Raw genomic sequence first — 17,433 nt, 5'->3', positions numbered from 1 at the left:
ATGCCGAACCAAATGCTCAGTATTTTGACGCTAGCATAGTTAAAAAAAAATAAAGAAGACGGCAGTTCTCAGTCGCATTTCTCAATTTAATTTGAAGTCTCTTAGATTTTCATAAGACACTAGTCTATCAGACATCGTATTAATATATTTTTATTTTGTCTTTCATTTTCGCTTTAAGGTTTACTTACAATATCTAAATTAAATGAAAAGTGACAAAACGTTTAACAAAATACATATATATGCCGGATGTTCATCGTGGTGTTGTATCTAGCTGATTGTCAATCTGGATAAACCGTAGTTTTTGTGGTTAATATCTATCTAATTTCGGCAAAATCTTTTTGTAAAACTTATCCTTGGTACCAGAATTAAAGTTTGAAAAGCCAAATAAAGTAGGAAGTTGATCTTAACTTGGTTGGTCTTGATGTCGTTTTTATCTATGAATTAATCAGTTAGTCATCGATTTCAGATTTCTATAGCATTACCATGTTAAGATACGGACAAGTTCAGGACAACGATACAGTAATGGTTAATACAGGAAATGTGGTGAATAAATTCATTTGATGCCTTTCGAAATTGGTTCACACAACCTACCTTTGTCATCCTTGCACACGAGGAAGGTAAACACGGTGTCGGGCGAAGTATTAAGGCTTTCACCTGAAATTACAAGAAGTAGAATTAGCTTTTGTGCGAAATATTTTACATTTATAAATTTTCCCTGCGATAATCTGGTTCACAAACATGACCGAATATTCATTAGACCGTTGGTTTTCCCGTTTGAATGGTTTTACACTAGTAATTTTGGGGCCCTTTATAGCTTGTTATTCGGTGTGAGCCAAGGCTCCGTGTTGAAGGCCGTACTTTAACCTATAATGGTTTACTTTTTAAACTGTTATTTGGATGGAGAGTTGTCTCATTGGCACTCACACCACATCTTCCTATATCTTAGGAAACAGAAAAGCGCAGTTACTATAAAGTAATTTTCATACATTTGTCTAACTTTACAAATCATAATGATTCACAAAGAGAGACATATGAAAAGGAAAAAGTAGCATCATCCTGCCTAACATAATAAACTAAGCTATTAGTGTGCGATCAGTTGTGATATTCACACCACCTTAAAATTATTACGTAGCAAATATTGGGTCTCATGGTTGCCTAGTGATTTTAGAACAATTATAAAGGATAGAATGAGAAATGAAAATCGGAAACACAGGAGATATCCAATGCAAATTTACATTAATCAAGTGGTCAATAGCCGATTGATGAAAATTCTTGCTCAGGCATATTTAAAACACTGACAGTAAATATGCGTATATAACCTCTGTGAAGATCCAAAAATAAAATATAATATACTTAACAATAGAAAAATCTACTTCTTACAAGAATTGCAGATCTGCAAATTTTCAAGTAAGAGTTATAATGACCAACACACTACGGTAAGGACAATCGTATTATATCTCATATTTGTCGAAGAATCAAATAATTTAATACCATTTAGTGATAACTGCATTAGATGTATGTTTTCATCATGATACGTTATATTTGGTTGGACAATAGCAACCCATCTTCGCTAGCCAAAGGTTACAATTCACTCCCGCTAGTGGGAGTGGATTGTAACCTTTGGCTAGCGAAGATGGTAGCAACCTCGAGTCATTCTATAATTAACCACCATTAAAAAATTAATTAAACCATTCATGATGACACACAGTTTCAACAATAGAATGACCAAGTAATAGAAATAAAAGAAAACCTAGATATTAATCGTGTTTTCATGACCGTAGCGATTTTTATTAGTTATCATTGGGTTATTCTTTTGAAAACTTCTTAGGTTTGTCAAGACGTTGATCGTGCGCAAATTTTTAGAATGAAGTGTCTCATATAAAATGTACTTCGGTCAACATTTTTACACGCCAATGAATTTACAATAAGAAGCATGCAATTCTTAAATAATTCAAACAATATCTACCTCCATGAATTTCACAAGGTGTGAAGTTTAAAACGATTTTCGATCTTGAAGACAAAACATCAGCAAACGTTACTAATATGTCCCCTTTTAACAAAACGTATTCTAGGAAACATTTTGCTCTTTCCATTCTTGGAAGTTTTCCTTTGGAAGATATACAATCTTCCAAAACGACTTTAGGAATATATGGTTTCCCAGCGAATGTCTCATTCATCAGATCCGTGTCGATTTCATCAGCAACATTTTTAAAATCACCGATGATGGTTTGTCTGTAACACTCTAAAATATATATTTGATATATATATATTTATATATATAGATCGAATATGATATATATAAAGGCAACAGTAGTATACAACTGTTCGAAACTCCATAAATTCATGAATAAAAAAACAAAATCGGGGTAACAAACTAAAACAGTGGGAAACGCATTAGATATAAGAGGAGAACAACGACACAACATTAAAATGTAACACACACAGAAACGTACTAAGCATAGGCAAAATCCTATGAGAATAACAAATATAACATCAAAACCAAATACATGAATTTGGGATAGATAAGTACCGCGAGACGTCTTATAGTAATGTGAATTCACACTCAAAATTAAGAGAAAACAAACGACACAACGAAAACACAACGTTAAAAGTAACACACACACAGAAACGAACTATAATATAACAATGGACATATTCCTGACTTGGTACAGGACATTCTTAAAAGAAAGAATGGTGGGTTGAACCTGGTTTTGTGGCTTGCCAAACCTTCTTCTTTTATGGCCATGTTAAATATAACATAAAAATGACAACATAACATTACAGGACTACAATATAAAAAAAGATAGGAGAACACAATTGACAAAGAAACACACGAATAATAGCTAACAAAAGGTAACAAGTTTAAAACTTTAATACACCAGAAGTGCATTTTGTCCATACAAGAATTACTAGTGAAGCCCAGATACAAAAGTTTGAAAGCCGAAACAAGTACAATGTTGAACACGGAGAGTACCAAAAGTTCAAAAATGTTGAGCCAAAAACGGCCAGCTTTTAAATATAAAGCGTTGTATACTAATGCTACTAAGCATGTGATATTAATACATAGTTATTATCCATTTATATCTTTTTTAATGATGGCAAACTAATTTGTATGTTATTATCAGAAACATATTTTATTTAAATTTCGTGCAGATTCAATTGATTCAATAGTTATCAAAAGTACCAGGATTATAATTTTATACGCCAGACGCGCGTTTCGTCTACATAAGACTCATCAGTGACGCTCAGATCAAAATGGTTAAAATCCCAAATAAATACAAAGTTGAAAAGCATTGAGGATAAAAAAATCCAAAAAGTTGTGCCAAATACGGCTAAGGTAATCTACTCCTGGGTAAGAAAATCCTTAGTTAGATATGTTACATCAGACAAAAAATGTAAGTGAGGCGTTTTGAATTTCGTGTTCCATTTGTCATAAAACATTAAAAGCACACATATAGAAACATAATGTATGATTTTAATTTTCATTGACCCTTGTTAAAATATAAATATTATTCATTATTACCCTGACTTAGTCAATTATCCTAGCAGAAATTATATTATATGATATATCCATACCTGCACAAGTCATTTTTTCAAGTCTATCTGCCATTGTGTCATTTCCAAATTCTCGAAGCAAACACATTAATGAATGCCATTCTTTACCCGGGTCATCTTTTATCCGATCGAGAAAGATATCAGCAGCTTGGTGCTGACTTGTTGCCAATCTGCCATTCTCTGGTTGTGCCAATCTTTTAAGAACTTGTAAACTTACATCTCTGTTAAGGTAATATCTATTGATTTTTAGAACCTGCATTTTGTTGAATTCCAAATTCTTTCCTGTAATAAAAGAAAGTACTCTATCACATTTGCCACGTAGTTGTCGTCTATTAGACACGTAAATAAACTGTTCTTATTTGGAAATTGAACAAGTCACTGAAGTGCTTTTCAAAATGATAATTCAACTGTAAAAGTTTATTTCGTTTTGTGTTTTATTTTTTAATAGCTTCACCAGGAATACTTTTTTTCAAAAATTTTGGCTGCATATGTCACCAAATCCCCATCATTTTATATGAAATGCAACGAACAGTATTAATTTGAACAACGTTTGTTTTTGGTATAGGTATAAAATGGCACCTCTTTTATTTCTGTATTTGTATTGTTTTGATGTTGTAGTATTTCGTAGTACAAAGTACACAGGCCTACTGAAGAGGAAATTATCCCTAAATGTGATTTGTATTGCGTCAATTATGTTTCGTAGTTTGTCCATAGTTTTCTGTTCTTTCACAGAAAGAAAAAAACATATTCAATACTTTGTACTTTGTTTTTTTTATCTTATTTGATAGAAAAAAAAGACATTACCTTTTCCGTTATGTAGAGGTAAGCTATAAGCGTTCTTCTTTATAACTATTGTTATAGTTTGGTTTGGTATTAATGTTTCTTTGACATTCTTCAGAGCCAAGCATTTTTCAACGTAAATTCGGCATTGTTCTTCCTCACACATTTCTCGATAAAAAGGATCCTTGGAATGCATAAATATATGAATGCAGCCAGGCTGTGTATCATAAACCACAATCTTACTCTCAGCTATTAGAGCATTAAAGTCGTTAATTTGGGTTCTATTTAGTTGATCAGCTGACCTTTCATTGCTAGGATGCATTGTCGCCAGATGTACGTTCAAGTCTGCTCTTGTATTTCCCAACTTAAACTTCAAATCTAAAATAGATAAGTGCAATAACTCAATATTCAGTTTAAGTTTTCTTTTGTTTGTGTTCCCATTCGTACCTACTATTTTCTTTTCAAGTAGTATTTGTTATTATTAAGAATCCGTTTGTCTTTTTTTATGATAAAAGACTCAAGCGTAGGTGAAGGACATTTAATGAATAAAAAAGGAAATGCGATATCAGATATGTTAAAATCGAACTTCTAGTATTGACAAAAAAGTGCGGATGCCATAACTTATTGTATCTTATTTCAGTTTATGGAAAAATGGTATATGTTTCAACAATACATAAGCCCAACACTATTTCACCTCTTTTTTACCTGCTTTAACTGTATATTAAAATTGCATTCAGTTTATAGGTATACACAGTGCTAAAAAGTTATCTTCGATGATATTTTTAAAGCGACAGCATCATTTGCTCGAATATTGGAATGTACACTTTAAAGTCCGTGTGTTGTAATTAGAACATAATCAACATGTATTGATCTTATCTTTTCGTTTCTTTACAGAAAACTGAAAATTACTTTTGACGTTGTATATATAATGATTTTAGTAACTGTGAGTAGCCTTAGATTGACACTTTATGTAATACAAACCCAATGGATATTAGGTATTCATCCATTATACAAAAAAGTCAAAAAAGTCTTCGTCTCAAATAACATATCAAATCAAAGGTGACGAACTGGTGATCTTTGTAGTGTTTGACTTTAATTTATTTGTTTTCTTTTGTGCTTCCTGTCAGCAGTATGGCGAATCTTGTCATATCTGACTTTTACCGTTTGTGTTATATCGGCTCGTACACTTTGGTCAGAGATTATGTTGAGCGCTTATCAAAGTGTGTAAAACTGCCAAACTATGTGCATTTCCCGTGAACGGAGCTTGAAATCAGTGGTTGCTATCAATTATACTTGTTTTACTTTTTTATTAATGTTATAGATCAGGTTGTTAGATTTTTTGTTTGAAGTATTTCACATCTTGTCATGTCGAGACCTTAAAAAGATAGCTGAACGGATTTTTGCTGGGTTATTTTTAATGGCAGTACAATAAATTACAATGGCTGATATCTACTTCATTTGAACTCGTTCATATAATTGTCTTATTGACAATGTTCTAAATTTATTCTTACAGTGTAAAATAGAAAAATATAATGATCAAAATATCAGTCTAATCTTTTGAGAATCAGATGAAACGAACATAAAAAAAACCTGATAATTCCAAGCATCTTGATTAAGTTGTTTTTCGAAGATAGACAGACATATGCAGTATCAGAAAAACCGCTTGACATTATTTTAAAATCATCAAAATGATAAAATAACCCGCTCCGCGCGTTATTCAGTGTGCACACATTTTTTTATGTTATTTCTTCATAGACAGACAAAATATTACAGTCATTCCTTAAATATATGTTGGTATGAAAGTCACAATATATATATATTAGAACAAAGGGACAAAACACTACTGGGAGATAACTCTGTAAAAATGAGGTGAACGTTTTTATTACGTTCTATTATTCAGGAAATATTAAGCTTCTCAATGATCAAAATTGGTGATTGCTCACACTGCTATTTGTTCAACGAAAAGTATCCGATAAAGTGTAGTCCAGTCAAACTAAGATTTAACCTCAAACTAATTGCAACAGAAAATGTTTTAGTTCTAATCTATAGCATTATGCCCTTTATATACACAGAAAAAAGTCCCATAAAATCTAACTTGAGGAAAACTGAAAATCAGCATTTTTAATTTCCTATGGGAATTAGCATTGGAAGGGGAGATAACTCTTGCGAAAATATGTCTTTTTTGGTCAGTTTTTGATTGTTTTTCTTGAAATTTATGTAAAGTATGATACTTTGATGGGGTTATAACTTTGTAGTTGACTAAATTATATAATCTTCTTCTCATGAAATGTTCAAAACTGAAGTGTTATGGGTAGTATTATTTTTTTGTGCATTTTTCATTAAATAAATTGCAAATTTTAAGCTTTGTAACTATTTCGAAAAATTTATGTGAAAATTTGGTATTGTTTATATCTGTATATTATATTTTTTCAGCAATTTACTTATCTGAAGAAACTTTAAACCACAAAAAGAAGAATACATGCTTTAATTATTTTTATTAAATTTGAGATTCTTTACCTGGACATGTTGAAAAATTCAATAAATGGTCAACTAATGAATTACGAAATCTAGATTATAGCTTGATAAAATATATGAAAACACCGTTAGAGTTGTTTGTTAAACTCTAAAGACCACTAAAAAATCAAGATTCAATACATTCTGATGAATAGAAGCGGACAAGTTATTATTTTGTATCAATTTTTATTGATATTTCTGTCTTTTTTGCAAGAGTTATCTCCCTTTTCAATGCAAATCTCCATAGGTATTTTAAATGGTGATTTTTTTAGTCTTCCTCAAGTTAGATTTTATGGGACTTTTTTCTGTGTATATTTTGGGTATAATGTTAAAGATTAAAACTTTAAAATCTTCTGTTGCAATTACTTTCGGGTTAGGGTCAAATTTATGCTAGATTGACTGGACTAGTGTGTGGTTCAAGTTTTTTGAAAATTAAACCAGCCAAATTAATTTTAGTAAAAGTGTTTGGTACCACCTTGAATAATAAAAGAAATACTGACATGAACCAATCAAAAGCACTGAACTTAAGGCAGTGCTTTTTTATTATGCATTTTTCACAAACTTTGAACTCTTATAAGTACTCCTAATCAGAACAGTTTTTATACGCAATTTTTTCTTCTTCTATTATTAACAAAAAGAACTGTTTAAAACGCATACAGAAGCAATATCTTCTTTTTGAAAAATCGTCAAATTTACTTTTATCCTTTTATTTCAAAATGAAAAGGATTTTTTTATCTAAAAATTGGAAATTTTAAGATTTATCAAAATAAACCATGCCGCCAGCCAAAACAAGATACGTATTGCGTCTACATCCTTTTTGGAGTATATGTGTCTTAATTGATACGTTACTATAGAACTTGCTCAAAGTTCGTTGTTTTTGTTGAACGAGGAATACTGCTTTCTCAAAAGTTGCTGAGGCTATGAAACAATCAAATTAACGTCATCATTCAAGAAATTTTACGGTCGCCATCATGAGCTGATTGGCCAATATGACAAAAGTGTGTCAGAAATCATATCTGATTTTCTTCCTCAGTCATAATAACCTTCCATCATTACCGAACTGAACAAAGAAATAACACGACGGGGGTCGTGTACGGTGCAGGAATTACTTACCCTTCCGGAGCACCTGAGATTTCACTTCCGGTTTTTAGTGAAGTTCGTGTTGTTTCTTATTTATTATTTGTAACTGTTGATGTAAATGTCTTTTGGTTTTATGAGTCTTTTTTTACTCCTTGGTTTTGATTGTTTTTGTAGTTTTGGAGTTTAATAGATACATTCGAAATGTTTTATCCTGGTATTTTTGATGAGTGACATATTTTCTATTTGATTTTATGCAATGAACATTTACAATACTGCTACATGCAGTTTATTTGTGGGGAAACAACATAAAATGTAATTTAAACGGGTGTACAGAAATAAATTCATCATTAGAACACATTCCATGTTATACAAGTGTTACAAGTGTTCCTTGCATGAAACTAATTGAAAACAGGTTTACAATACGCAACGTGTGTAGTGATCACGGATTAGTATAAGTAACATGAGTTATCAATATGAATTGAATATTACCAGATTTTATTCTGTGGTCTTTAATGATATCTTCAATTGTTTTTAACTCATTATCTTGAAGTACTCGATTGAGTATTGGAATCATTTCATCGGATACGTTTTTCAGTACTATTTCATAACAGGTGATGGCTTTCTTTGACGCACTGCCTTGTAAAATCTGTTCTTTTTCGTCATCGCTAATAAGATTTTCTCTCCGAAGTGAATCGACCAAACCTGTACTTGCCTCTAGGCAAGAATGGAAGTACTGTCTCACTTTTTCATTATGAAGTTTGCTGAAATATGCTGTAAAAAATTATGCATGACATTATGCAGAGAAAACAGTAGATTCAATTAAAAAAATTATTTTAAATCTTCTTTGTAATGTGTTGCTTGCGTGTTTCCCATTATATCCATACGTTTACTACAAGTAGCAATTGATAAATCAAATTGAAAATGAAATATGCTATTAACAGCATATACAAACTTCATTAAATTTCACAGTTATTAACGGGCATTCTTTTTAAAAGATACAAATTTCTATAATACGGGAAACAGTTTGATTTTAAAACGTATGTTACTCACCCTCCGCCATTAAAAACTTCAAAAGCCTTTGAACTATACTATGAACAGAATATTGAGTAAACTTCAACACCAAAGAAATGTCACCCCTAGTATAATCTGAAAGATTCAAAACATATATTTGACCTTTTGAACTGTGAGCCACTTAAACGTAGGTTCAATTTGTTTCCTTTTTGTTTGCTATTTTAGATTAAATATTCATGTGTCAGCAAAATGTATTACATTTCAGTTTTTTTAAAGGCTTTATGAAACATTTTGTAAAGTTTATGAGATATTTTTAAATTAACTGAAAATTTAAAAACAACTTTGCACATGAGACAGCTCTTGTATAGTATTAACAAGTAGCATCTTCCAAATATATCTTCACTTAAATGTCTAGAGTACAAAATCATATATATTTGTGGTTCACGAACATTGGTGATAATACAAAGGCAGCAATACATGAGTTGAGGTCAAGTTATTTTAATAAAAAAAAAGAATTTTTCGAAAAACTAAGGATTTTCTCATTCAAGGCATAGATTACCTTAGCCGTATTTGGCACAACTTTTTGAAATTTTAGATCCTCAATGCCCTTTAACTTTGTTCTAATTTGGCTTTATAAATATTTTGATATGAGCGTCACTGATGAGTCTTATGAATTAATTATTATTCTGATACCTTTCATAACTATTAACTCCTGAAAAAACTATCGTATTGTTTTTGCAATGTTGATTTAGTAATGATAAACTTAAAATTTAACAAAAAATATATTTCATAAACTTAAAAGTTTTACTGTTAAAAGGTATAAGTAGACTTTTGAAAGAAAATATTCTATTTTATTCGAATATTAAAGAATATTCAGCTATTGAATTACTTCTCGCAATCTTAATCACCGACAGCCTAATGCACTAACCGTAACCATAAAAGATCTCGTTCGAAACTACACGTCCGCACAGTGCTAGACTAAGTACGGAGGGAAAATCCGTGATGAAAGAAAAATTTAAAAAAAACGTATTATTTACTGTTTTTAAAAGAAAACTATTTAATTAAACAAACCATTGTTAGTATAAAGTTTAAAAGTATGAACAATATTCAAGGTAAGGGTCGATAAACTTGGCAAATCCATTCGTAAAGATGATGAGCAGTCAAAACCTTCTATTAAAAAAAAAATAAAAAAATACAAAGTTGAAGAACAATGAGCCTAAAAATGTCGCGAGTTGCAACTAAGGTAGCTGTTAATGTCTTTAGATAAATAGATATAAGTGTGGTGTTGTGAGTCAACAGCTAGATTATTTATTTTTTGTCAGATGAAATGGTTGAAAAAATCTGCACATACTTTAAAGGTGTACTGAGTTAGTATATTACACAAGAATACACATCTGAAAATTAAAGTACAAAACTATCAGTTTTGTTAAGAATTCTTCAGATATTTAATTTCAATATGATACAAATATTCACAGATAATTAATTTTTATCAGTTCATCTCTTAGTTTTAATATTTTCAATACATTGAATAAACACACTTTCGTGAAATTAACCATACAAATTGTCAACGTTGCTTCTGGAATTAAACATATAAGTGATCAATTATATATCATTTGTCGTGATTTAAACAAGGGGTATATGATTTTAAAAAGTACATATGATTGTCAATGAAACAGTTATCCACTAGAGAACAAATTACGTAGATGTAGGATCAAAGTTCGACCTACAAAAATAAAAACAAACAAATTCCGCATAAAAAATGAGAAACTTTTCAAAAGATTAAACCAATGGCCAAAGTAAGACTTTTGACATGCACATAGAACATGTGCCGTGATTAAGATGTCTATCTGCGCTCAAATCTCCAGAAAACAAGGGAGAGTGATATAGCAACTCAAAAAATACAACATAAGAAATAAACAGAATAATATCAATATGTTGAAATAAATCTCAACGAATACATTATGTATGGTTAATTTCACGAAAGAGTGATAATTCAATGTATTGAAAATATTAAACTAAGAGTCCGGCGTACTAAATTATAATCCTGGTACTTTTGATAACTAGTAAACGTTTTATTTTAGTAAATAGTTATCAAAAGTACCAGGATTATAATTTTATACGAATCTTTAAACTAATTTAGTGTCTGAGAAAAGCATGAGCGTGTGCAAAACTAGCATAAAGTATATATTATAAGTTTAACCGACGACGAAAATATTCAGAGCTTCTACTTTGTTTAATTGATAGACTTTCAGAATGATAGAGAAAAAAAAGGATTCGTTTATTTACTGTTATGGGTATTATTTAAACTTCAAGCTCTATTTATTTAGATTTAACACTCCCTTTTCAATCAAAACACTATATCACATTTGATTTGTGTTCAGAGTTGATTATATACAGGACAAATCTTTGTATCTATAAAAGAAAGTGGTAAAAGTTATTATGTAATTTAGGAGTACGAGTTCCGAAGTAACGTTGAGTTACATTTTAAACATAGACTGACGCAAACATTAACAAATCGTACTATTTGGGAAATATAAACACTGTAAGAATTGGACAAGCGAAAACCTTCGTCCAAACAAGATAAATTAAAAGATAGGGAACGAAAACCGTCTTTTAGTCTTACATTTTTGTGTAGTAAAGCTGAAATATAAAAAGACAACTATTAGTGTTTATGGTTGAGTTAACACATGTCAGTTCTCTCGGGGAAATTTCCAAAGCACACTTTAATAGATACTTATAGATTAGTTTAAGTACCCGTAATTTAATATAAAGATACAAAGAACTTGTATGTTCAAATTTATATTTACAAATAAACCAGATATCTTATATAGAGTGATATTTCCTAGCAGTTCAAAAAGGATGCATAATGATTGTTTCAAGACACACACACAAACACACACACACATCAACACACAAACAAGCCAAATAGTGAACAACGGAAAACATTACTATAAGATGTCATTCTATATCGTTAAATTTCAATATAACAAATACAAAGCGACTGTTTCTGAAATATAATTTACCAGTCATGCGTGTGTCAAAAAAATCAAAAGCGCTTGAATATTAAAAACCAAATAGGCCCTTAATAGAAATAACACACCTTCGTAACTAACCTCTATACATGGAAGTGGTGACAATCATTTTTATCGGGTGTATGAGTTATTACAGTTTTGTTTAACATATAAATGAAATGAAATGAAATAATTAGATAATAATTTGATATCTTATCTGCATTAAATTAATTATTTATATTTATGTTCATCTAAAAATAAACGTTTACCTAATGTGTAAATAAGCATAAAACATCCACTCCATTCGCTAAAAAATTGATATAACTTAGTCTCTAAAAAATGAACACCCTTTAGCTATCAAATAATATGTTTATGTCATTCACAGTTCGTTTGTTTTGTTGACTTAGGACAAACACTAAAATATCCTTTGTTGTTTAAAAAAAATAGTTGTGCCAGGAGAGAATGATTCAACTGAATCCTTTATTTTGACAATGACTTTTTTTTCAAATGGTCAAAATCCTAATTAATAAATATTAGAAATAAAAGTTTAGTATTTTTTTCAAATTCTCGATATTTTTAACTGATTGCGTAATGTTGCATACCAAAACATTTGATAAAGTATCATATCTAAGATTATTTAGATATATGCTATCATTATTACGATAAATGAACTGAAGTACAATTTAGCCCGTTTATTGCGAAGGAAACATTTCATATGGTTTATAAATATAACAAATGATAGTAGTTATTGAACACGAAGTAGATTTTGTGCAGCTTATGTGGTTTGATCAGGTTTCGCCAAAATAAATATATATGAATACAAATAATACAAATAATTATATATAAATAATGTCATGATGTGAAAAAGTGATAATATGTAATCAAGATAAATAAATTTTATTTTTAATTAAAGTTACTGTAAATTATGTGTAACTCAATTATTTCGTTATGTATATCTTTTATATTCATTTGATAAATTTACTGTTTGCAATAGCATTAATTGTTCTAATAATAAGGATGTTCTTATCCCAAGCATAAAAACATAGCCGTATTTGACACAACCTTTTTCAACTTTTGATCTTCAGTGCTGTACAACTTTGTACTTTTTTTCACTTTCGATCTTTTATATCTGGGCGTCACTGGTGAGTCTTGTGTGGACGAGGCGCGTTTTTGGCGTATTGAATTTTAAAAATGATGCTTTTTGTTATCTATTAATCATGTGTTTCTTTGTCTAATACGTTCTCCTATTTATTTGTATTGTAGTCCTGTAATACTATGTTGTCATTTCAATGTTATTTTAACACTGCCATTAAAGTGCGAGGTTTGGCATGCCACAAAACCAGGTTCAACCCACCATTTTTTCCTTTAAAAATGTCCTGTACCAAGTCAGGAATATGACCATTGTTATATTATTGTTCGTTTCTGTGTGTGTTACATTTTAACGTTGCGTCGTTTGTTTTCTCTTATTTTTTAGTGTAAATTCACATTGCGATAAGACGTGTCACGGTACTCGTCTATCCCAAATTCATGTATTTGGTTTTGATGTTATATTTGTTATTCTCGTGGGATATTGTCTGATGCTTGGTCCGTTTCTGTGTGTGTTACATTTTAGTGTTGTGTCGTTGTTCTCCTCTTATATTTAATGTGTTTCCCTCGGTTCTAGTTTGTTACCCCGATTTTGTTATTTGTCCATGGATTTATGAGTTTTGAACAGCGGTATACTACTGTTGCCTTTAGTTTCATATATCTTAAACAAACAAATGATATAATAGTATAATATATGAGTTAATATACATGTGAGAAAACAATTACGCAATTAATAAAAATATAACTAAGAACACAACAATTCCATACCTAATTCTTCTGACACAAAATATATGGATGCAAACGCATTTTTTTAGTTTTGTTATTGAAAATGAGATTTTTACAGGTTTTTTTTCCATAAAGAGACAAATAGCTTTTAAATATGTTTAGCATATAGTTTGATTTATTAGTGCCTGTATATATCGCATTGTCTTTGATTTAACTTTTTTCGTTAAGACAGTCTTTTTCGGGATGAGTTTCGTTCATGAAATTGGAATGGTTATTCATTTCATATTACATAATATATATTATTAACATACTATTATAATACTTCCAGTCAAATTTGTTTATACATATTCAGGATAGATAAACTAGTGATTGGAACATGTCTTTCTATGTACTAGAACACCAAATTAATGTAAATTTCTTTAATTGCAGTAAACACGGCAAATAGGGACGACGGTAGTTAAGCGATATCAAAATCTCGTATATTGATTATATATATACCAAGATAAAACACAAGAAACTGAGAGAATCGAATGAAGTGCAAAAGGATCGAGACCTGTAATTTACCGATTGTGCCCAAATATCGTCATTGCGACTCAGCATGAATTTGTATGGAGGATAATGTTCGCAAAGGAGAAGACGCTCATATCATATTGTCTGTTTATCGGTTTGTCGGCAGGATAAGTGTTTACGGTTCTGCATTTATCAGTAACACTACCATGGCGATGATAATTCAAATGATATTGAAATGATTTTATTCTAAACTCCGAATGTCAAGGGGATAAACTGTACACGTCTTACCAGTGTGGTCATTGGTGTCTTTTTTAGCGGTGACATGTCCTGTTTAAGTAATCTTTTCCTACATATATTGAATGTAGTCAAAGAAACAGATGCACCAAAATTACATCGAATAATGCTCGTTGGACAAAATAAAAAGTAACTGCCTCGTAGTAAGTAAATATATATATAGGCTTGGGTTTGGCACGATTCAACGGTTAAAAATATGGTGAGGAACTGCAAAAGGAGAAACACGGCATATGTCGACAGAGCACGTGTCTCATCCTATGCACGCATTGCCCGAAACGTCTCATATATACACACGTCTAAATCTGTGTCTGATAACTTTCTCCATCGGATAACACATGGTTATACAGGGCTAACACTATATGTGTAAAAACTTTGTTCTTCTCTAAACGGAGTTTGAGCCCTCGTTTTTGAACATTATGGCAACACTGTCTGCATATTTTTCAGCGCCATAGACTACTCAACAACGAAGGCTATATAGAAACATGACTTTTTGTGGTCGATATAATGCCTTTCGTAGTCAGTTTTATCTAGGATTGTTTTACAGTACATACTGCATAGCGGCAAGTAGATGTCGTATCTTGCTAGTAGTCCTTTGTTATTTTATTTATCATAGTCGTTTTGTTAAGTTTCTTCTTCTACCTATATTCTGACATCGAACTCGGACTTATTTTAAACTGAGTTTTGTTGTTCGCATTACTGTGTGTTTTTGTTCTGTATTGACTAGACTTGTAGGGGAGGGTTGAGATGTCACAAAACATATACCCTGTTTACCCCGCCGCACATTTGAACCTGTACCAGTCAAGAGGCTTAAGATCATCATAACAACGTGTTATATTGTTCTTTCATTTGTCTTTGTTCTATTATTAATATTGCTTTTACTGTTGGATTGTTTTATGTGATATCCATTTAACGTGGCTCGGTACTGATACATCCCGTCAATGTGTTTGTATTATCTTGCATTTTTTGCTGGTGTGTTTTGTATATGCGACTTTTTGTGTTTCTTTGGTTCTTATAACGTGACTCTGTTCTTTAAAAGATCCCGTCAGTATGATATTGTTCTATTATATGTCATTATGATATATTTCTGTTATGAATTAGAAAATACGTTGAACCACAAACGTCAAAATTGTTCCTTTTAGAATTGTTACACGATGATGACTGCTGTACCCATATATTGACTATTTTATTTATTATGTCTGTTTAGTTCACGCATCATTGTAAATATATCGGAATTTGATAAGACAGTCATCAAAGTGAGAGGTTTAGCGCTTTAAAACTAGGTTTAATCCACCATTTTCTACATTTGAAAATGCCTGTACCAAGTCAGGAATATGACAGTTCTTGTCCATTCGTTTTTGATGTGTTTTGTCATTTGATGTTGCCATGTGATTACGGACTTTCCGATTAGATTGTCCTCTGAGTTCAGTATTTTTGTGATTTTACTTTTTGTTAGTCTTGTATGATTTTTAATTTCAGTTCAGTTATATATTCCAGAGTTTAATATGACGTCCTTTACCACTGAACTAGTACACATTTTTGTTTAAGGGTCGGTTGAAGCCCTGTGTTGAAGACCCATTGGTGGCTTTCGGTTGTTTTCTGCTCTTCGGTCGGATTGTCGTCTCTTTGACACATTTCCATTTTTTTCCATTCTAACTTTATTCATTTTTTTTTATGAATATTGGTTTTACCATATTTACTATTTAGTCTATGATAATGTTTGTATTCTTGTCTTTCATTTTTGCTTTTTTGTTTTGTCTATATGCCTTTTTGTGTTTCTTTTTAACAGATGACTTGGCTCTGTACTTATAAATCTCACCAATGTTCTTTTGCTATTTTTGTGTTCTTATACATCCCGTCATTGTGTTATAGTTCTATGGATAATTTTTTTATTGTTATGTTTCATTTTTGTTAATATGCTTTTTGATATGCCTTTTTGTGTTTGATACTATGACGTGGCTCTGTATTTGTACATCCCGTCATCATGGTCATTGAGATATTGTGCCAATGTTTGTTAACATACTTGTTTTTTGTTTTTTTTTTGATTAAGATATAACACAATTCCGTTTTGAATTTTCTTCGGAGTTCAGTATATTTGTGATTTTACTTTTTGCAGATTTAAAAATAAAGCCACGAAATCTAAAATCCACAGAAATGCAAGTTTTCCTCGATCCACGAGTATTGGTACCATGGAAATAAATAAATCCACAGTATACAAACTTGTACAAATGATAATATTTTAGACAGGATCATGAAAATTGGCATTTAAGTAAATACTATATATGTATATGTCAGTGCCAAATATTACAACATTTTGGTTTCGGCCTTGATACGATCTGATGTCAGATAAATAGTCAAAAATGTGTTCCATGTTTTTTCCTGTAACTAGTTATAAACTTTTTTAAAAAACAAATACTAACTTAAAACTAAAATTATTAATAATTGGACGTAAAAAATGTGAAATATTATAGTTATCAAAGGTACCAGGATTATAATTTAATAGGCCAGACGCGTATCTTCCACATAGGCTCATCAGTGACGCTCAGATCCAAATAAATTATAAAGCTAAACAAGTATAAAGTTGAAGAGCATTTAGGATCCAAAATTCCAAAAAGTTGTGCCAAACACGGTTAAGGTTATATATTCCTGGAATAAGAAAATCCTTAGTTTTTCGAAATATTTAAAATTTTGTATACAGGAAATTTATAAAAATGACGATATACTAGTAAATGATATTCATATCAACACCAAGGTGCTGATTAATGGGCTGGTGATACACTAGTGGAGGAAACGTCCACCAGCAGTGGTAGCATACCCAGTGGTGTAAATACATGTAGTTATCAAAGGTACCAGGATTATAATTTAATGT

The sequence above is a fragment of the Mytilus trossulus genome, chromosome 8, assembly GCF_036588685.1.
Source record: "Mytilus trossulus isolate FHL-02 chromosome 8, PNRI_Mtr1.1.1.hap1, whole genome shotgun sequence".
NCBI classification, from domain to species: domain Eukaryota; kingdom Metazoa; phylum Mollusca; class Bivalvia; order Mytilida; family Mytilidae; genus Mytilus; species Mytilus trossulus.
The sequence above is the reverse complement of the archived record's forward strand: the minus strand, read 5'-3'. Positions refer to the sequence as shown.